Raw genomic sequence first — 24064 nt, 5'->3', positions numbered from 1 at the left:
ATTATCGCGGAGAGACCTGCTGTATGAATAACGATGGCGGCCATATCGTGAGGGTGGAGATATTGTAAGAATTACTTTCACAACTCGAGGACGATATTATAATTGTATGAATGGAGCTGGTTCGTGGCGATCAAATTTTTTTTTTTTTTTAAATCAGCATCTTATATTTCCGTTTTATTGTTGCTGCAATATGTTTTGTGAGGATTTTTAACGAAAAGAGTTGTTGACTTCCGAAAGAAAAAAAAATTGCATTTAACGTTATATAAAACTTTTTATTATATTTTCACTTCAATTGTGACCTTTTGGCCATTCTGCATCTTGCAACTCAATGTTGTTTGTTTTGCAAAGTAAATACCAAAATCTAATGTACTATCTTATAATGTAGTTTTCATGGTTCAAAATAAATTTTTATTTTAATATTATTTAATTTAACATAATCGCGTTCAATTTTTTGTCTCGTTTTTTACTACTTGAGAAAAATTGAGGCCCTTTTTCAAATAAAACCTAATATTACCAAAAATTGTTTTGAAAAATGAAAACAAAATCAACAATAAGTAATCGTTTTTTAAAAAAACTAATTAATTGACAAAGTTTGGAGAACTCGGCTAGTACACAGCTGGTTGTAGGCTGAATAGCTTTCCAAAACTCTTAACCTCTTAGACCAAAATGATCAACTGTTGTTTCCTTAAATATCAATGTTCTTTCATAGAATGTAAGCCCCTGAAAAGACAGCATGTGATGAGTAAAGTTTGTAGGTGGTTCACTAACCCCATTAGTTGGACACGTAAAGTATCTCTGCATGTCCTAAATGTTCTTTGTGTCGTAGGAATCAGTAAAGTGTTTATTGTTATTGGACGCCAAAATCACTAGAAGAATTGGCAATTCCTCCTACAAAATAAATTCTTCAGTTGAGAGGCCCATACGTTTCAAGTGTTGTTTTTTTCAGTTTGCAGTGGCTCGTCAATAGATCTTCGATCATATTAATGGTCTCCCGACTTTGTAGAAGAAATACTTCTGTAAAGTTTCATGGCTAATAATGAACTTAGACTTTCGCCTAGACGAAATAACGAAATGGCATCTACAAACCATTACTGTGACTAATTGTGTTTCCACACTTTGTTAGACGCACTACTGTGGCATCACAACTCTCGAATTGAAAATTCTTCTCTTATTAGTTGAGAAGTGTCAGTAGCAGCTAGCCCAGTTTTATGAACTATGGCCAGCTTTTCTATTTTTGTCGAGATATCGTGCCTCGAATTAGGGCTATACATCCTCTGATACCTCCTTTTTCTTTCTTGGAGCCTTCCGAGAACTTCAGAGAGTCTTAAGCACTAAGTAATTGCTTAACCATTAATGACAGAAAATTATTAGTATTATTTTTTTTCTTAAAAAGACAATGTTGCTTAAATTATTTTTCAAACATATTCTCAGAAACAATCTTATTAGGAAAGTGATTGTGTTGTGAAAGAAATAGTTTTAAAAACAAAAAGTAATAATACGTTTACTTTTCAAACTAACCACCCCTAAAGTCTAGGTGCGCCACTTGTACCTGGAATATTAAATATTCTACATTGCGCCATGGACTTCTTAAAGTTATATCCATTGAAGCTTCAACAAAGTTACTAAATTAGTACACTCTCATACACTCTTAACGACATTCTAAATGTTAATTACATTGCGTTTCTCATGCATAGAGTTCAAATGTAATTGCAAATCTGTTTGAAGCAATATAAATGTTATGTAAAGAATTAGAGAAAACAGCTTGAGTTCAAAAGCTTTTAATACTTTAAATGCCCAGTTTATTTATAAAAACAAGGTTATATTAAGGTACATTATTAAATGTCTAATATCTAAACATGACATACTAAGTATAATTTTTATTTAAACTGTCATTTCCAGGCCTTACTTCTGGGATTACTTTTCTTTCTTTTTTTAACAGGACTCCAGGACTTCCTTAATTTATATTTATCTGCCTTTCACTCTCTTCCAATTAAAAGAAATAGTAGTAGTTGTCCGGGAGTTCAAGTTCCACATTAAGATCTCCATATTACGATTTTAATAAAAGGCTCGTCAATAAATGAGGTAACTACCGTCCGGAGTGTGCTGCCGGTTCTCTAGACTAGAATCCAGATTGTAGCTGATAAAACCATTCACTTTCTGGACTTAGCAACTTTTGAGGTTGGTTTCTGTTAAACATTATGTATTGCGAATCCAATCAATCAATAAAATCAATTTCCTGCGAAAACGTTTCAAATAAAAGTATCAAAACATTTTTGTCTGTAGTAAAATTGAAAGAAATTTGTTTATGGAACCTCAAAATATGTTTTTCAGTGTAAGCTCAATTTCGAAAATTGACCCATTCGCAATATTCACAGAAAAAAATTCGTAAAAAAAGCAACTAAGTGGTGAAATTATATCGTATACAATATATTGAGGGAGCGGAATTATTATTTACTTATATTATTATATATGTATAATTACAACGAATTTTACAATAGTATAGGTTGTATTTTTCATTTTTATGTAAAACCAAAAGTAAAAATTAGCCAACAATAACTTTTATCTAAATAAGCGTAGGTGGTCTGACAAGATAATTGGATTTCTCTTTTGGGCATTGTACAAAAGTTAACTGAGTGCGTAGCCTGTCTGCTAGCCCTAAGGGCATTCGTGTCTTAACATTTGCATTTCACTGATTCTTGTTTAAATGATTCTTTCATTTATTTTCTCTCTCCTTCACTGTCTCTTTCTCACTCGTTCTTCTACTCTTCTCTCACAAGTTTTCATCAACAATCTAGGTATAAGTCCGACATCGCTTTTTGCAATCTTCTTTTAGACTTTTTTATTACATTTTCGAAAAACAGGAGGTTATGAAAAGAAAAATTATGTCATACTTTGTTTATAACTTAAGAGAAATTTATTACTTTAAACTTTTTTTTTTGCTATTACTTAACTAAGTTTGCTTTCATTTATGTTATTTAATTATAACAGGAAATTATGTGTTGAAGTAATGCGACAAGGAAGTGTTTGGCATTGATTTTAATTTTTAGCCTCTTACATTCGGTAGCCCTGAGCTATTACAAAGTTCAGCAGACATTTCTCTCTTTTGACACTTTAATACGCATGTGATTGTTTAAAAGTTTGAATTTGTATTTGTGTACGTGCTGCGTGCACATACTAATGGGTGATTTTATTATTTTGACATCTTGCATGGATGACTGGTAACAAGTCTTCAAGATCACTTGAATTCCGGAGAACCATACACACATTACTACACATCATCACCTCATTTAAAGTTTGTCATGCTAAGTAAAGCCTATTCTATCCTACCTCCCCTTTAGAGGTATATTATTTGCTTTTACTCCTAGTAAGCAAGCAGAGTATCACTGAGAATTGAATATGTTAAAATTTAGAATTTGAACATTATAAATAACGTACATTGATTTCTAGGTAATGACCTAGTGAAACAACTTATTGTTTTTTGTTATCTACTTTATTTTATGTCCCCACAATTAGTGATCTTAAAAATCTAAATGTAAATAATTTCTTTGATTTTAATTCTAGTGTGAAGTATAACTTTTGATGCCTGTCAGACATTCAATCCAGCTTCCTGAATAAGCCTCTGAAAATTGAAAGTAAACGGTCTTTAAAAGTGTAGACTTATGAAAACAATAATTGGCACGATACGTCTCGATAATAAAAGGTAATTGTATTAAATATGTATCTTATAATATTAACATATTCTTCATTAAAAATAAAGCGAACAGCAACAAGCTTTATGATTTAGGCCAAAATATTGATGATATCAAAAGCGACAATAGAATAAAAACAAACAAATAGAGTGAGTTTGAAATTACTATAACTTTTCATTTAAGAGATTTTCAGTTCATTTATAGAGGCTACTCAAACACATAAGCGTGGCATGTGTTATTTTGTTCATACTAATGACTTGACCCATACTATTGTTTGAAAAACAAAACATATTTTCGCTAAAAACTCAATTTTGAAAGGTTGGTTCATCACTAAAGTAACATTTCTCTCTCTTTATAAAAAATAAATGTGATAAATGTGGTATACAACTTAGTATACAGATCAATTGTTACAACTTTTTGAGGAAGAATCATTACTAGAAAGTAATGAACTGTTCCTCTATTCGAACAGTTAATATAATTTTGTTTCTCTAAACAGAATTCATCTGAAAAGAAAATATTAAAGTCAAACTGAGGTTGTAAATATAAGATGTATATCTCCGTTATAACGGAAAGCTTTTATAATTGATTCGGATTCACTTGATAGTCTTCACTAACCTATTCAGTCTCGCTACCAGAAGTTACTGCATGTACCGTTTTATTACCAAGATGCTTTCAACGGTAAAAAATTATGCTTAATTTAGTTATGGAGAACCATACTATATTTTAATAAGTACAATACATTACAATTTGAATGCTACCTATAATCTAGTGTTAGAATTGAAAAAATTCGTTTTTTAAACATAAATTATAACTTCTTTATAAAGAAAACAAAGTTCATATCATACAGTATTACCTCATACCTTTATTAGTATACAAAACTTGAAATAGAAAAATAACACTAGTCCTTAACTTTTTTAAATATTCATACCTAAAAAAGGCAACACAAACTTATAAGTTGATGTACTATGTTGATAATATTGCATTCTAGAATGTACACATGGGCTATAGAACGTGTCTGTATTTAATGTTCGATAATACTTCATGCTGGGCGGTGCAGCTTCTCTCTCCACTAGTTTTATCATTTATGTGTTCCTTATAAAACACATCTTCTGTACAGACGATTTTCATATTGACTGTTAATTCTTTCTGAAAAGTTAAGTACAGTTAACATGTAAGTTTACATGTTAAACTTTAAATTAATTTAATTTAATGTAGTCAAAGTAATTAAAGCTGGTAATCACAGCAGCAAAGATAACGGAAAATGGTTAATTCATCTTCGAAGTATTAAGATTACTGTCTTTCTCCCGAAATACATCACTGACTGTATCAGTCATAATAAATTAATGAAGTTACGTTTTTAATTCTGTAAAAATTCTCTTCTAGATTTTATCTAGTTATTTCTGTTTAGACAGATATCTGTCCAAACCTATCTATCTGAAACGACATAGTGCCAAAACAGAATACAAAATTTGAACTGTGATTATAGTTTTAATATTCTTTACACTCCATCTCTTAAGAGTTCTTTTATGTATATTGCTACATCATTTTCCAAAAATATTAAGCAGCAATTTTTTTATTTATATATTTTAATTGAAATACGAGTATAAAATATCGTATAATTTCAATTTTTCAATTTAATTGTCAAAATCTGAGTCCATTGGCGCCCGGAGCTTTTTCCATTGAACTGCCTGCTGGTTTCCCGGATATTGTTATTACACTTTTCCATCACCGGGCAGTAAGCTATAAGAGGTTTCTAAGAAGAGGAAAATCGAAGGACTAGCAAGCTGGTTTTAAATCATTAAGCAGCATAGTCGAATATAATTTCTTATAATTAAAATTTTCCTTTTTTATTATTTCGTCACTTTGAAGAAAAAAAAAGTCAGTACTCAATAATTATAATTTAAAATTGTATCCTTGAAGGTAATGGTCCTTTCTTGATACATTTGTCTCTATGATTTAAAATGAACAAAATGATAATGTAATGATAACTGATGTTTTTCGTGTTACAATTATCACAATTATAGGGCGGCGACTGCTTATTTTTACATTAGTATTTTGAATTTCAATTCGGGCCAAGGTTTTTTTTTTAATTTGAGAATCAATGAATGCGAACTATTTTTTATAAAATTTTATTGGTTGAAATGATTGTTTATATTTACAACATTTTTTTCTGTTTGTATAATTTTTACAAATCATCATCCTATTCATTCTTAAAAGTGTAAATGCTTGAATTTTAGGTCGAAGTATTTGGCGATGTCTTGAATCAGCACTGGACGCTGGTTTAGTCCAGTCGCTAGACTCCTCGAGGAGATCAACTATTCGACTCCAGCGATCAGCTCTTAATTTTTCTTGCTAGGAGTCTCTTACAGTTCACTCTCCGGTGATGGACATTGTAAAGCTATAACTATGTCCGGAGGTCGGCAGTGTGCTGAAACTCTGAGCCCCAATGACTTCAGTTGTCGACGCGCCTTTAATTAAGAAAGAAAAATTGCTAGTCAATAAAATCCTAAATCACGAAATTTTCCACAAAGGAGTTAAGATAATAATTTATTAGTTCTTAATAAACTGAAAAAAATGAGTAGAAATTCAGATCAATAATTTCCCAAAATAATTTTCAAAATTTTAATTAGAGGAGCTGTTTCTTGTATTTATTTATTTCAGAAGTTCATAGATAGCGTTGCAGTGACCATATGTTTACTAATTAATGGAGGCCTTCATAATGGAGTGAAGGTAATTTCCATTTCCCAAATGAAAAAAGAAAGTCCCCTAATAATCATTTATTTATAGTATCAAGACTCAAAATTATGGAATTAAAGCAGTGAGAATTTAAAGTTGAATATGAATATTTAAAACAGTGAGTTCTTTGACTTAAAGGTTCTCAAATAATAATGTATGGTAAGAATACACATTGGCTAATTGAACTATCATATCTCTTTTATCTTGCATTTATTTTAGTAATTGATTAATTTGATGTAAATGAACGTGTCATCTTTTCGTTTTTTTGAATTAAAAATTTTTAAATGCTGTACGCTTTTATGACTAATCTTTGAATTTTAATTTCAAAATGAAATCATATGAATTCTTTTATGCTTAAATTTAATAGTGAATAATTTTAGTATATACTTGAATACAAACTGAGAGTTTTGAAATGACTCGGCAACAGCATTCTTTATGGAATAGTTTCCGAATCCCGAATAATAGAATTGGGGTGTTGCGAATGCCCGATTCACTTTAGGCACAAATGTTCATTGATTAGTTACGGAACTATTATATTCAAAACTGCGAAAAGAACTTTATTTTTTATGTGTTTTCTTCAGTCTGGACTGTTGATTTTTTTAGTCCGTATATAAGCACGTGACCAACAACCATTTAGTTTTGTACGTGTGCTTGAAAAATGTTATAGTATATTGATTTTTGTTAAGAATACATGTATAAATGATAAGGTTGCATTCATGAGGTAAGATTTTTTTATTGAAAGTATGGTATGAACTCTCGCAAAACTTTTCTCTTTCTGCTAAAATCGTATATTTATATTAAATTTGTACTAACTTTTTGAATAAAGCGGTAATGGTGCAAAAATTTATACATTCAGTATTCTGATGTCCAAAATGATATAGATATCTGGCCTCAAAAACAAGAATGCCGGACAGTTGCATTACAGATTGACTTCAAGTTTGGCATTTATAAGCAGCTTTAAAGTATTTGTACTTATTCATGAATATCAGCGTAAACTACACTAAATAGGTATTTTAAACGAATTCTTATTGATGTATTCCACAGAGAAATCACTAGCATTAGTTTTCAAGAAAATTGGTTTTGAGGTTGAAATTGATACAGCTTGGTGATTAATCAGTAAACTATTGCTATCAATTTCGGAAGTGCAGTGAATAGTTAGCAGAGTTAATAAACAGGATTGAACGGATTACTATATTAAAATTGCAGTTTTGAGGAGGCTAAACTTTTTTTATCATCATCTCTAAAATAAACGTAGTACGTAAAAATTATTTAAATCAAGTGTTGGTTTGTGAGAAATGTTAATGTTTTGTTCCCAATTTACTTTTTATTTACATTTGTTTTTACTCCTTTAAAGAGATATTTTAAAAATGATTAATGAGATTATTTATAACTTAAGTTAAACAATAATATTCTACTGTCTTATAATAATGTCTAAATTTCAAGGGTCTTTCCCCGTCCACATTTCATCATAAAAAAAGTTTCCGGCCTTATGTTGTAATTATACTCTTTTACATAATACATCCTATTGAGAAAACGCAAATATTTTACGCAATTTTATTTTCTTTTTTTCTATTAGCTCTTCATTATTCTACTTACAATTTAATCATTGTGTATGTTCATTATTTTGATTAAGAAAGTTTTGATTCTAAAACAGTATCTATGAAAATCTTCCGTCTGTCTGAATATTCAGTAGAAATATAAGAAGCTTTGTTTTTGTTTATTAATATTATATATGTAAACCTTTACATTACTAGAATCCGATTCGTATTTACAGTTATTTGGTTCCTTATTACTTCCGATAAACTAGAGATGTCGACGCCCCAAGTAGAAGGACTGTCACAGTTATTGAAATTTTTCTTACGAAGCAAAAAATCTGACATGAAAAACTTAAAATTTTCTCTTACTTTAATTTCCACATTTCTGATGACCAGTTTTCTTAAATCTCTGGAATTTTAGTACTTCTACCATTAGACATAATTAATTTTGTGAGTGAATATTGTACAGAAATGTTTAAATGATATTAATTCTTTGAAACCAACTTTCAGAGAGTATTGCGTGCTGAAGATGTAATTAAAAGTGCTGGGATTTGCTTAGAACCGTGAAGAAGGGAATACCTCTGAATTTCGATTTCGCTTGTAGTTTAATAATTAGAAGCTTTAGTTATAACACGCACTGGTAATTTTCTGATGATAAAACATCTTAGAAAATGAACAAAGATGATATAATGAAAAAAAAGAAACAATGGTATATTCATAATAATCATCAGTAGGTACAGATAGATGTCAGTACAATGAACGGACATTACCTAACATTTGGCGACAGAAGCGTTGCTACTAGCACTTGATATTCCTCTCTTTTTCACTGACATCATTCTTGTTTTCTACATTAACTATTAATCAGCAGTAAAGAAATTATTAATAATGAAGCACTCTTGATCTGATTAATAAAATCTTTTTCTTGTTAACTGTTAAATCAGATAATCTGATCGTAATAAGTTATAATCAAATATCACGATTTCCAATGATCTGACCTATTAATTAATAGATATTTAGTTTTGGTTTGGAAACATGGGATGGAGAATAAATTGTAAACTTGTATGTGTGTTTAAGGTGGAGGACGACTGGATGCTGTGAAAGAACCACGAGATGCTGGAGTACAGTGGGTCAGGGAGGGCACGATCGCCCCTCTAACCATCCTGAGCTCACTGGTAGAGCATATTTGTTCACCGCCACGCCCGCGATGCCTTCCGATGTGTAGAAAGTTCGCTCTTATACTGGATTGTAAGATTGATTTTTGCGCAATTATTTCACAATATTTCGTGATGAAGTTGCTTAGTTACAACTGTAAAACCAAAGAAATTTGTTACATGAAATTGTTTTATTTTATTGTTTATTTTTGTCGTCAAATTCATTTTTTTTTTTTTGATAATATATATCCACAACAAAAATCATTCTTCAATCGACAATGAACTTAGTTCTTTAAATTTGACTGATAACCTAACTTAATATAATAGTTAATAATAAATTAATATAAAAACCAGTCATTTATTTTATTTTTTGGAATGTGTTTCGGAAACAATTATTATACTAGGATTCTGGAAAATCACGCTGATCCCTGATCTTATTCAGTCTCCATTTGGTAAGTTTAGTAAAAATAGGTAAATGGGAGGAAAAAGTTTACGTTTAACTCAGTCACGCAAGATATGTTAGTGACAAGAATAATTTCACTACTGGTATTTTTATGCCAAAAATTTTAATAAATTTAGCTCTTGCTTAACAATAATTAAATTAAATTTCATTGAATTTGAACAATGTACCAATAATCAGGCTGCATCCCACTATATTTCGTGTATAATAATAATTTAGGATTGGCATGAAATATGGAGTTTTATTCGTGCTTTTTGGTCGGCGCGTGCCTCTTTGTTGTTGCAACATTTATTTTTTTGTCTTATGGGGTAGGTTAGTTACGTTGACTAACTTCGTTTTTTCATTTTTGTTTGTTTGTGATCATTTTATCATTTACAAGTGCCGATCGTCTTAAAGTGTGCTAAGCTTATTTGTTTTGGCAGTAATAACAGCTTTTACTTTAATTATTCTTTAATTGAAATTCCACGCTTTCTTCCAGAAAACTCATATTTAATAAATTACTCAGCAGTTAATTAGGAAGACAGTGCATCTTGCAATATATATTTTCTTTGAGAGGAACTGTAATGAAAAATAAACTTGCATTTATTTATTTTATTTTTTTAGGAATCGGACTTTCTGCGGCATTGATGATATTTATCTTCTGATTCTTAATTGAAAGGTTTATGGAACGAATTAACTAAGAACCTCGTCCGGTGGCTTGGAAGCATCTAGTATGCTTCTTAAAATTCACTTTCCGTTAAGCAGTCCTCCAGCAGGGTATGTTTAAGTTTCCTCTAACTCATCAAAGTATCTATAACGCAATTAAATTTTCTGCATTATTTTCAGTTTAAAGAGTGGTTTAATTAATTTAAAAAAAGTTGGTTTGCAGATATAATTAGAATGTTTTTTTTTAATTATTATTAATATGATGATACAATGTTAAGGAATAAAAAAAGTAATTCAATAAAGGAAAGGATTATATAAATTTGATGGGTATTATTTTGTAATCAATTATATAATCTTAAACAATTGTCCACATTGATTTCAGAAGCCGGAAACGACGCATCATTGCGTAAGACAGAAGAGGTAAAATTTTACATTTCACTGCCTAGGTATTTGGAACAATTACCAGCTGATGACACTTCAGTTTGTCATACCTACATACCTTCGTAGGTTTCTGGTACAATTACGGCAGCAAGTCTTCATGTAGCCTACATAGTGGGGCAGTGTACAAGATTGTATTGCATAACGAACACAATACACTACCAGAACCGCCGATCTATATCAACTTTGAAGTACGATGCCAGGTAACATGACCTTTCTCTTTCTCTTCAATGAGACACCAACTGTAAATGTTGTTTGTGAATATATACAAACAGATAATCATCTGACCAACCACCAGTTATCTATCTAAATTGCTTGTGCTTTTGCAGCGAAATTCGAAAGATACATACTTAAGACTAAATTACGCTTCAATTGTAATATCGCCCTAGGAATTTTCTTGTACATATTTTATTTTAGAATAGAAATATATTCTCTAGTTGTAATAGAGGTGTGCGGTAATTGCAGTTTGGGTTGTCTTGGACTTTTATTTCCGTATAACGTAATAGGCATTAGCCCTCTGGCATTCTGAGAGTTGTTCATACTTGGATGATCATTTTAAAAGGAATTTAATGATTGAATTTATTTTTGCTGATAATTCCTTGCTTTCTATGTTAGATGAGTGATTCCAGACGAATTCGATGATAAATTTAGGTTAAAACCGTAAGAGCCATTCTCAGCCTTAAAACAAGCTCCTCATTTTCTCTATTAAATTGTCTATTTTGTTCTATTTAATTTATCTATTTCGTAGATAAATCTTGATCCAATGATCGACCTCCAAGTCCTCGAGATTTGGTCTAGATGACTAGTCCTCAGCATCTTAGGCCTCAAATTAATAGTGTTAACTTCTTTACCTGCATCACAATAGCAGTGGATGCTCCAAATGATTTAAGTCCATCAACAACTGAAAGAAAAATTTTCAATCATTGTAAATTATGAGCTCATTGTACCACAGAAATTTCCTTTTTTTAATATTCAGTAACTACAACACCCTATCCTATTTTTAAAGACCAAGTCCTTTGAATTCAGAGCTTAGGTTTATAGGGCCAATGGACTAGTATGGTTAATAGGATAAAATATTCTCTGTTCATTAACATTGTGTGACATTTTCGATATGACATCTGTCAAACTAGTGCACTTATTCAGTTTAATGACGTCCTTATGTTTGTCCCAAGTCAGCTCCTAAACTTAAAGCAAACAAACATTTGTTCAGAAATGTCCACAATTCTTTTTTGTTAAATTCGATCGCATATCTAGTTTTAAAAGAATGGTTAAATTTATCAGCTGAAGTAACCATATCTTTCGTTACACCATATAGTAAACATAATTCATTTAAAGGAAGACCAATTTGTTATGGGTATCAACATAAGACAGGTAAATAGATTGCTTTGGCTTGTTTAAAATGTAACTTACAGTTTCTTCTAATGTATATTGATGTTTATAGTATAATTAGTCATTGAAATAATTTGTCTTTAAGTATATCGCTAGAGAGCGAGTTAACATACCATGAATTTCTGTGCTCAGATCGTGATTTCATTATTGCTCTATTATAGTTAATGTTTGATGAAAAGGAAATGACAGTTTAAAATTGGTCAAAAAAAGAGTACAAGGCGTCTGGTTTTGTTATCGAGTTGTAAATCGCCTACAAAATGCACACTGCACAGTGAAGTGAAAAAACAAAAACGCCAAAGGTTGATATAATGATTAAAAACGACTGTTCATATAAGTGATAGCTTCGTGATAGTTATATTTTCCAAGCTGCAATGAACTTCTTCACGTGATGTTTACTTCTTCCCTTCTGAGTGTCAGCTAGCCTATCAGTTACCTCTCAGCTCACTGTGGTCTGCGTGACCATTGCGAAAACTCCAAGTTACATTCATATGCGATCATTTTTTTTTTTTTATTATATAACTTAAGAATGATTTTTATCATTGACTCTGTTTGTACGTATTAAATCTATCAGTTGTAATACAAACATACATAAGCGTGTAGATACAAAAAATAAAAATGGTTGTCTCGTTTGTAAACTATTGCAAGTACTAAGTGTTGACCTTTAGAGAACGTTTGCTTTCTCTTTATATACTACTAGGAAAATTTACGAACGATTAATGAAGCACTAGTCCCCTTCTTGTAGGTTATTTTGGTTTAGCAATCAAGTAAACATTTTAAATAGAATTTATTTTAAACCATTGTAAAGGTACGTTTTTAAACTAGAGGAAATATTGCCTTAAGTTTGAAAATTTGGACAACATAACATTTGGTTTGAATGAAACGTATGTAGCATATTTTTTTTAATTCTCAATAAAGATCTAGTAACCTCATAGTTAATGATGTAGGTTACTGGTTAGAGATCATTAGCTACCGCGATTGAAATTGTGTCACCCACTGATTTAGGGCATCTTCTTCTCCTTCAGTCTAATTGGAATTGAGGGTCAGGTAAGGGTAAGTAAATTCTGAAGGCTTCAGTTTTTCTTCTCTTGAGAATTGAAGCCTGAACCATACTAGCCTTACCCGCAGATATAGGTGCCGACCATATTAACCATCTATATACATGTATATATATTCTACAGTTACACAATATGTAAGTGCATTTCCCCTTTGTATCAAGAACTACTCAGCCTATTATTTTTCAGGTTCAAGCGATGCTGTGTTTCCTGATTCTCAGAGTGCAGTACCTCCATGAGGTCTTGTTCATCCGAATAGCTGGCCGGCCTTGTTGGAAGAATAATACCGTAGTAAACTTAGGCGAGTATGTAGCAGTCAACTCTTTTACTTCTTCTTCTTTTTATGACGTAACCACTATTCCTGCTGCCTTTGTGCACTCATTGGATGCAACTTTTGGTCTGCATAAAGGTTAATTTTGCAATGCCACAAAAGTTTCGTGTCTAATGTAAACTGAAAACCCCTCCCCGACATGGTGGACTGAAGACTGACCCGACACGATCAATGGATTGGGTTTTATAACTTTTCGCTTTTATCTAAAATTAACTTCTTGTAGTTTCACTCTTAAAAAGTTAGATGCCTGTATAGCGCGTGCGTGAATGTACGAGAGAGAGAGAAGTTAGATGTAACTAGTTAGATTTTGCCTGAGTGTTCGCTGTTGGCCTTAAGGGTTTGTCTAAGTGTTTCTTTGGGTACGATATTATTAGAGTCGTCAAAATCAGAATTGGCTTCAACATATTATATACTCCCATCCAGTATTTACGAGTGGTAAGAAAAATGGGAAAAATAAAATAAATAATTTAACCGTTAAAATTCAAATATGAATTGAATCAACTATTCTAAGTGTATTTGATGTGTCTCAGACACTAATGCTCTGAGATCATATAACCAGGATTAAGGCGAATTTTTGGGTTGTTACGTAACTATGAAACAATTTAATTTGTGGTTAGCCTGAGGTTATTCATCGAAGGAATGGAATAATTTATAGCGTATAAAAGAAAGATAAGATTAAGAAATAAGTAAAGCAGATTAAGTAGTTTGCTAGGATTCATTGCTGCAGGTTATGTGGACACATCGGTTAGTTTAAAATGGTGTTTTCGAATTGCTAGAGGGCATCTGGGATTGCTCATGTTTTCCACTCCAATTGGTTATACACTTCCTTAATTTGTTTTTGAATTTGAACCATTTATTGTATCCAAGGCGCTAGCTTCAGCGACGTATTAGAAAAGAAAAAATGACCCAACTTTCTCTTAAAACTATATCAATATTACATGATAATGTTTTAAATTGTATTTTTTTCAACGTTTGAATTAGAAAACTTAATATCCTAAAGCAAATTAATACTATCAGGAAGAAGTGCACATAAATAACACCGATTTAATTAAATCGCTTTTAAAATGGTTTCAGAATCCAATCAGAATAGAAAAACTAACTCTAATGATAATCTATGGAACTAACAGAATTTACGGTTAATAAATTCCTTAGCTTTTCTTTCAACTTTAAATGTTTTCTAAAGCTTGTTTAGCTTCATGATAAAAAAGAACTTTGAGTAGAAGCGTAACTTCCCGAAATCCCTCCTTAAAATCAATTTTCAAGCAAAGAATTTTAAACAAAAGTACTAGGTCTTTAACCAAATAGTCAATAGCTAAATTATTTTAGTTCAGTAATTAGTAACGGTTTCTTATCAAAAAGAAATAACGAAATCACACTCTTGTGGAAAAGTAAAAGGATTTTCTTCAATCGCAAAATTTTAGTCACAAGTTTAATGTTTATTACTGTGATGGTAATATAATACAGAGATTAGGTACTTGGGTTTTATAACTATTTTAATGACTATTATTAGGTTGTACCATTAAATTAGACAAATACAAAATCTTTCTGTTGGTAAAACTGCCGTCAACTTTATTACCTTTATTCACATAATATTTCTTACTTTAAACAATATTAGTACACCTGCACATGTAAGTAATCAATTGTCTCGACCAAGAAAGTAAGATACTTTTCTTTGACAAAACCACAAATCTTTCATTTCATTAAATAACTATTGTTTTTTAATTAACTTGTATTTAATAATATTCGATTTTTATTTCAGGTTTGAACTGAAAGTATTGCCCCTTTTATCTATTGATCTGCGTAATTATGTTATCCGGGAAGTAAATTTTTAAATTATAACTTCAAAAAGTAGTTATTTAGACATAGTGCTAGTTCATAGTAGCTCCGTTTGTGTTCATTCATTTTCTTTTGCTGAGTTGGGAGTTAGGTGTGGTCACTTTGTCAAAGGTTTCTTAGTTATCCTGAATTTGTGTATTGCTTACTTGTTCTTTTTCTTCTTTTATGTGTCTGTGAACTCAGGTTTGTTGGATGACAACGAAACAGAAAACAAAATACAGCGTTTTAATTCCTTGCTACATCACTTCAACATCCAAAACCCTGAACTGTGATTAAAGACAAAAAAATAATAATGAAGGAATACATATAATATTCATCATTAAAGATCGTATCTTAATTAACTGCAGGACAGATACTAGTAAGTTAAAAAAGTATATATAACCAAAATCAAAAATTCAATCTAAATGGCATTGACAACAGGCCGTCATTGGATCTCTGGATTGCAACCTACCCAGAAGATAGGCTCCTCGGTACAGACTACACATATCACATTTACCATTTAATAATCTCTATATGTTATCTTTCAAATATTTTCAGATGTGTTTCTTTTTACCGTAAATAAACGAAGAATAAACTGATATTAAAATAATGACTATCTCAAGTAATTTGATTTGGTACAACAATATTAATGACAAAAATTATTGCTTAAAAAGTTGCATCAAAAAGAAACAAATGAAAATGTGGATTCGATTGCTTCACCTTTTGTATTTTCATTTTGCTCATTATGGGTGAAATATCAGGAATGACATTGTAATACAACCATCTTTTGACCTTCCAATTGGTCTATATTGACTTTTCTAACTTAAAATTGTTCTGAGATCTTCAAAGTGGTTAAGATCTGCTACACTAGTAGATGGCAGAAATTGGTCCAATTTTCCAATGAATGGACATTCAGTGCAATTTTGATCAATTTTACTCCTAGAATTAGTACACGCGCCACAAATACTTTAAAAAACAAAGAAACAAACAAAATGAAATGAAGTCACGAAATCTCTATTAGGACGGATTGTATGAGTTCAGTGAAACAGAAATTCACCATACAAATAGTTGTTTGTTAATGACTAATGTGAAACATATATTTCTATAAGAAATTATCTTCAGTTTGTTTTTTCTATCTATTGTTGCTTTCATTATTTCAGCTGGTTCCTACATTATTTTGTAAACATTAATATAAAGTACGTCTTGATTGTATGGACCGCTAGGATACAGATACTTGATCACACGCATACAGCAATATATGTATGTACCGCTAAGTTTCCACTCTAAATATTTTGTTTGCAACTATCTTCTATGCATGTATTGTTTTTTATTCTAATTATGATTTTAAGATTATTCGGAATTAGAAAACATAGGTTGATTACTGTAAATTTAGTTTCTTCATTTTTACTATTTTGTATTTCACTGTGAAATTTGTTTTTTTTTAATCCTTATTTTAAAAATAAAATGGTTTTTATTAATTTTACAGGAAAGCATTGTACGTCCATCCGTTTGCAGTATCAGTATAAGGTTATCCCAGCTTGAAGATCATCTTCTTTCGTCTATGTTACAACCTTCTAGACAAGAAAAGTATTCAACTCGTAAAAAGCAGCTGAATTAGCCGTCTTCATCTCTAACTAGGTTGGTCTCTAAAATATTTACCTGAATAAATGTGATATAGAGTCCACAGAAATTATGTTTAAGTGCACTTCGAGCTCCGAATCCACTAGGGTACAATCGATTGATAAATTGTATCAATAACGTCTTTAGTTGCTTAACATTTATAGCCATATGTTGCATTGCTTAAGGTCACATTGATGATGTGCTTGTTATTGCAACCAATAACGTTAGATGAACTAGGTTACCTGCTGTGACATCAGTAAGAGTAACTGCCGTCTTATAAAATCCTCTTCGTCGAAATGTATTTCATTAAATAATTTAATATTTCTGCTCTCCTTGACAAATTCTTCAGAATAACCTCTAACATTTAATGCTATTAGGTCATAAGAATCGTATATCTTTAAAATATTGAGTTTATTTTTTCTTGCTGTTAGAGACAATTTTGAGATCGTTTTTAAATCACTTTGAGTGATGTATGATGTTTTCCAGTTCATCATATATTTTATATAGTATTGGATGTTCATATATTTTTTCCAGTTGACGTAATAAAGTTGCTTGATGTTTGAATTTAACTAAAAAAGATAGGTTTTTCAATGTTACTTGTTTGCTATCATGAAACCGTATTCGTTCTAAAGTGTGATTTTAATGCTCTGTTTTTAAATAATGTTAACAATGTTAGTAAGAAGTAAAATGTATTAGCACCTTGAAAATTTCTCTTGCTGTAGTAATAAAAAAGGTCATTTAAGATTTCGTTTAATTTTTAGCACTTTTTGACTAACTCATTTATGACCTAATTTGTTTTTCCACTGAGTTGTCTTTATTTTGTTGGTTTGTTGCTCACCTTACGTTTTATGTTATAGATTAAGTAATAAGTATTGGAAAAAGTTTTTTGTTAAAAAAAAAAAAATAAATAAAATAGGAAGAAAAATAATTTCATGCTACAACAGTAAGAGGTTGAAATATTTGAATTAAAATATGGACACGTTTATGAGCACATTCTCTTTTCACCTTGTTAGGGGACCAAGCTAGCCACTATCGATGTACTTACTGTATTGTAAAAATTTCCTGGTCTTGTTAGTGCATTTTACTGGTCGCGGCTCAGACTTGTGATCAAGAAAAAAAGCACGAGAAGGCAAAAGGAAAAAAATACTGATCAGAAGGAGAATCTCTTGTAGGAGGTCAGCTTTTTCTATAATTCTTATCAATTAGGTTGGTAGCTGTATTCTTTGCCTGTTTCTTTGATTAAGTTAGGAGTTTGTATTTTCTTTTCTTTTTATGTAATCAGTTACCAGATTTGAATCCGGTCATAGATTTCGTAATTAACTTTGCTCATCAATACCATTTTGGTGTATACTATTTTCTGTAAATTATGAGAAATATAATCAGCTCGAACGTATGCTATTTTTCTCCAATCACATGATTATATTAAAGTGTCTTATGGAGTTACCCCTTTTCCAATCAATTACAGAATCTGAATTTTGTTAGCTTTCGCTCATTGTTTGTAACATTGCCTGAATGATGTCAAATTATTTATTTTCTAGACGTAGATTTATTGAATGTTTTTGTTTACCTTCTTTTATTCGCATTTAGCGGAAATATTGCGATCACGTCAAATTTCAGTAATAGAGTTTTTTGAAACACGCCGGGTAAAACTTGGTGAACAGTCTTTTCTCAATGGTCTCAACGTTGCCTCGAAATACCTTTTTTGGAAATGCGTTTGGTCAGAATTTAATAAATGCAGTTCCAACATTGTAGACAGCTTACTTCTATTTAATTCTCGATGTAATTGTTTCGCTCACATAATTCTAATGTGCTTTCAGTGTCAGCAGTCACATGCATGTTTTAATCGCCGAAATACCATTATTGTACACCTTGTTGTTTTCATCTGTGCTTGCTATTTTGGACCACCATTTATGAGAATACGACCACGTTTAAATGGTACACCCGCAAATTTCTATATTGTTAAAAATGATAAAGTGCAGGCTCATTATAAACCCTCTTTAACTTGAATTAATTTTCGTTGATAATAAATAGTCTAAAACAATGAATTTTTGGTACGATAAATTAAAAACTGAACTAGCCGTAAATTATTCCATTGTCCAATTCAGCCATTGAAGTATGTTATTGCAAGTTGTGAACCATCACAAATCATCTGAGCTGCAATACGTTCTTAGGGCAAGGCGAAAACGGCTTACTTTGTCATAAGAATTACCTCAATTTTACAAATACTCTCAGTTTGGATAAATATTTTGGTGTATATAATATAATTTGGTTTATATAATAAATGCTAGAAATAATCGCATTACAGAAAAGGCTTTGTGAGTTCCAATCATGCTATTTATTTCTTATATATATGTCTTCATTTTGGAAGAGTTCTAAACCAGTAAAGCTAATGCAAGTTTCAGTAAGAGATTGCACATTGTTAGATCGTAATTTTGTTCAGGCGATCTAGATTTCTTCAATTATTATTTACTTTTTTTTAAAACAGACACGAACTAAATTATAAACTATAATCTACAATATAATCTTTAGCTTATCTTGTTACGCTACCACTAATTATCGTATACCCAACCATCTACTTCCAATATAAACTTATTTGTAATTATTGGGTAACATCAATAATCGAAGGCTTGCTTAGAAATTGTATACACTACAAAATAAAAGTGTTTCAAGTGAGCTAAGCATTTGGAAAAACAGTTGCCAATCTCTTGAATTTCTAGAGTTCAAATCAGAAAATTTCTTTTTCTACTTCATTTCCTCATATGTTTTCCAAGAGAAGCTGTTTCTCACGTCACCTGTAGGCCACCACAGGTTATCTATTCTAAGCTACCTCAGTGGGCGTTCTTTCATGGGGGCTTAATGTTTAGTTGGAGTCTACCAAAACTTATATACATACTGATTACTGACTCTATCGTAAGTAATTGTACATAGTAAGTTTTACTTTGTGGAAATTTTGAAGAAAAAGGCTTCTGCTTTTTCCTTCACAAAGAAATGGGTAAAAGAACATTGAGCCGACTAAAAGAAAACAATTCCTTAAAATCATTATAATTTGCTTAGATAACATTTTTTATCTGCTTAATGTAATTAAAGCTCTTGTTTATATTGTAGTTTTATAATTTTTTTTTTTTTTTTTTTTGGGCGCATCAACAGCTAAGGTTATTAGCGCCCGGAGCTTTTTCCAGTGCACTGCCGGCCTCCGGACAGTGTTCTCTCGTTACAGACAACACTGTCCATTACCGGACAGTGAGCTGTAAGAAGCTCCTAGGAAGAGAAAATCTAAGGGTCAGCTGCTGGATTCGAACCCGGGACCTCCGCGTGGGAGTCCAGTATGCTAACCCCATAGCTAATCCCTTCCCTTTATAAAATCTATAAAATTTATAAAATTGTCAATGTGGATTGAGTTTAATTACGTGATACAGAAAAGTAGTAAGAAATTTTAGTTTATATTATTTGCATTAATATTTTTGTTTTATTTACTTAATATCTTTGTTTGAACTTTAATTTATTAGATTACGGTAAATGATGCACTTCGTCAATTACAGAGGTTGAAATGCAGCTTTCATTAATGTAATGTGTACTAATCTTTCTTCTTCTTAGACTCACACACAAGGTGAAATTTAATAAGAGTGTATCAGTTTTCTTGTTTTTTGTTTTAAATCAGCCACGTTAAACAATTACCTACTCTTTTAGATTTTTAATGACGATTTCATTGTTTAAAGTTTATATTGGTAGTTGGTATCAGGTTTAAGTATCTGCAGTTTGTATTTTCTTTTTTTTTTGTGCGAGGTTATTTACTGGTAATGTTATTTCATGCTTGTTTAATGAATAGTTTTACTGCAAGAATTAAAGACAATATTCTTAAGGTTTCGTGTCTTTGGATTCATTGGAGAAAGAAATTGTGTAAATGAAATGAAAAAGATATCTATGTGATTCGGTTCATATTTTAAAATACTCATTTTAATGAATAGAACCAATTTGAAGTTACAGTTTTTAATAATACAAATTTCCATTATTTTTCTTAAAATCGTATTAATTAATTTTATTTATTGTTTCTAGATGACTGACTACACTGTATATTGGAGATGAAAATTTAGAGCAAAATAAGGTTTTCCTGGATATTGCCAAATTATATTGAAATATTGTTTATTAGGATAACTTCTACAAAGTAAGTCTTTAAAGTGAACCGTTGCACGTTTTCTAGAACTTAATTTTTAACCGACAATTTTTCATTCTTGAAATTTTTATCTTCCTTAGTTGACCTGAGAACATTTTAACTAATTTTTGAATTCTTTCAGAATTTTAAAACTAATCTATTCATCAGCGAGAAATGGCCTACGCCATTTTCTTTAGTCAATATTTCCGGTAAAACATATTCGTAGTAAATATCTATTCGTAGTATTTTGAAGGAATCTGTTGATATTGAGTGATCTACTTTATTATTCTGCAATAATTTCAATTCTTATGCATAAAGTTTCTTCTTGTATATCAATTTAAATGAAACTTCAGTTACCTGAAATTTCTTGTAGGACAAGTAGTTCCCAAGTTTCTTATATATTAATTTCTGAAACCCTGCTGTCCTCTGTGACTCATATTTTTCTCTTGTGGACTTAATCTGAGATTCGTGTACTTAATTGAGAGATTGAGGTTTTGATTTTTAATTAAGCATCAATTTAGGCAACTTCAGTCTTGTCATTTCGTTTTTCTTTTTTTCTGAAGTAAAAATTTCATTTTAGCTTAATAATGAGGATGAAATGTTAACTAAAGTTTCATGCAAAGTTGATTGAATTTTTGTATTTAGATTCTGTCATAAAACAAAGCTACTTTTAAGTTGAATAAAGTTTTAACTGACTTGCCATCTTTTATTTCTAATAATTCTGTTCGTACTTCTAGAAACATCAGTTACATAGATCCATTAGCATAATTCACTTTAGAAGATCAATTTTTTGAAATGAGAAAATCTTTCTTTCAAAGCAGACGCCAATATTTTCAGATAATTAAGTAATTTGTGTTTTGACAGAAATCATTCAATTTAATGAAGCTAAATATCTTTTGGTTCCATGGTGCTGTTTATTGTGCACATACTATGAAAAATCATTTTTAAAAACATTGCATTTATTAATCTGTGTAGAAAGAAGTGATCAAGTCAAGAACTTATTAAGTTCTAAACTGTAAACGCTTAAAATTAATTTTACCCTGAATCCTTGAATAATGTTTGAGAAATTTGTTTCTTCTGTCGGTTGGCATAATGATTTTACTTGTCCTCTCTATCTCATTATGCTTGTTTGAATCTAATTTGATTAATTATTTGTTGTACTTAACATTAATCAAAAATATTGCGTGAAATATAAACTGCTCAACCATTTAATGATAGTTATTTACTTAGTGCAGGATTAATGGGTCAGCTAAAATGTGAAATGAAAGTAGGCTAAACCCTCATGTCTGTTTACTGCCTATAAAAAATGGCTTAACGATCTATGAAAATTGGAAAAAACAAAATTGTTATAATGCATAGTTTTGAAAGTGCCGCACTTGTTCTACAGTGTCCTTGGTTATGGCTAAAAGTACTCTCTCTTTTCGTCTCTCAATACTCTTACGGTTTCTAGAGCCACACGGCGGCCACGCCTTTTAAGAACGTAATCAGCGTGCGAATAGGTCATAGGGCAATCTGTCTTTTAGTTGTCGTGGATTTATATATATTGTAAGTTTATACATGGAAAAATACTTATTAAAGAACCAGCTGCTGCTCTCTTATGCTTATTTATTACTTTGTCTTTGTATGTGTACATAAGCCTAACATACTTTCAAGTAGCCTCATATATTTAGAAATCTTACTGTTTAATCATATATAGACTTTGATAAATTATAGTTGGTTTCTTGAAAGTAAAAACTGTTTTATATATTTATATATATAAAGTTTTGTATGTTATGTGAACACAAGGTCGCGCTTTATTTAGTGTGAAAATATTCTTTGGCAAGATTGCTTTAGAATCCCAGAAAAATGCTATACCTAAATCTGTATAAAAACTATATTTTAACACAAATAAAAAAATAAATAATGAAAACTGACTTAAGATGTTGGCTCATAAGCAACTAATCTGTTCGTAATAAGCAACCTCGTCCAAAGTGACGTTGCTATATTTCTAAACCCCTTGGCAGATCGTGTTCCAGGGCCTTTAATCTTTGATCAGTAATTATTCTATACTAGATGAACCTTATGAACAAAATAATAGACAAAGTATCTCTTGCCTTAAATAAAACATTCTTTAATCTTATTTAATTTGCAAAACTGTATCTTCTAAATTTAAAATGTATTATTTATAATTATAATACTACATACATTTTTAATTTTGAAATATGGTTTAATAAGATAAAATAATTTTAAAAAATCATTCTCCCATATTTGATTTTGTAACTAGAATAGTATAGTACTGGTCTCATGATTTTGTTCACACTTAATTGAAGATTAATTGACCTAATTGATTGTTTTGAGTGTACAAACTCAGTTTTTCTTTAAATAAAATATCTCACATTATGTTATGTAAACTAAGAAGTCGTGTACAGTTTGTTGGCATAGATTGATCCCTGGCCACTACTACACTTTCTTGAGCTCTATTACATATAAGCACAAACTTTCCTTTAAACAATGTATTGCCCACTGTTTTACAGCTTCACTTTCAAAATCTACTATACTATTAGTAGACTAGACATAGACTAAGATAACATGTATTCTGAAGAATTCAACTTTATACAAAGGTTAGGTCACGTATTTTATCACTTTCAGTGACTGATTTTTCTATTCAAATTCTTTTTATTGTCTGCAAGCAAAAAATTATGTTTTTTTTCACTTGGTACAGAGTTATTTTTACGTTAAAAGTTGGTACACAAAGAATAAAGTAAAAAAATTTAATCTGATTTTGCAATTTGAATGTTTCTTTTTTGTTTCTAGCAACTTCAGATCTATATTTGTTTACACATATAATGTTCAATCACTGTAGCATGACTGTCGGTAATGTGTAGAAATAGAAATGTTCAGTCATAATATCCTCCTTATACACGATGTGCTTTTTTGGCGATTCATCTTCGCTGATTCAGTAGAAATGCTGTTGGAGATATCCATGGCTAGTGATAAGAAACTTTCCTTTTAATGTCAGTTCTTTTGGCGTAAGTTAATGATGTAGGCCAATTCGCTTCTTCATTATCTCTTAC

At 30.7% G+C, this 24064-nt stretch overlaps 1 protein-coding gene across 1 annotated transcript in view; it reads right to left on the bottom strand.

Annotated features, from left to right (window-relative positions):
* The window catches only part of Cad96Cb (protocadherin Fat 4-like Cad96Ca), a 91601-nt gene that overhangs the window by 11565 nt on the left and 55972 nt on the right, over positions 1 to 24064 (bottom strand). The window lies entirely within an intron of this gene.

This window comes from Rhodnius prolixus, unplaced genomic scaffold (genome assembly GCF_049639745.1).
Source record: "Rhodnius prolixus isolate KJV_2025 unplaced genomic scaffold, Rpr scaffold_13, whole genome shotgun sequence".
In the NCBI taxonomy this organism is placed as follows: Eukaryota; Metazoa; Arthropoda; class Insecta; order Hemiptera; family Reduviidae; genus Rhodnius; species Rhodnius prolixus.
Note: the sequence above shows the minus strand (reverse complement) of the source record. Positions and strands in the feature narration are given on the sequence as shown.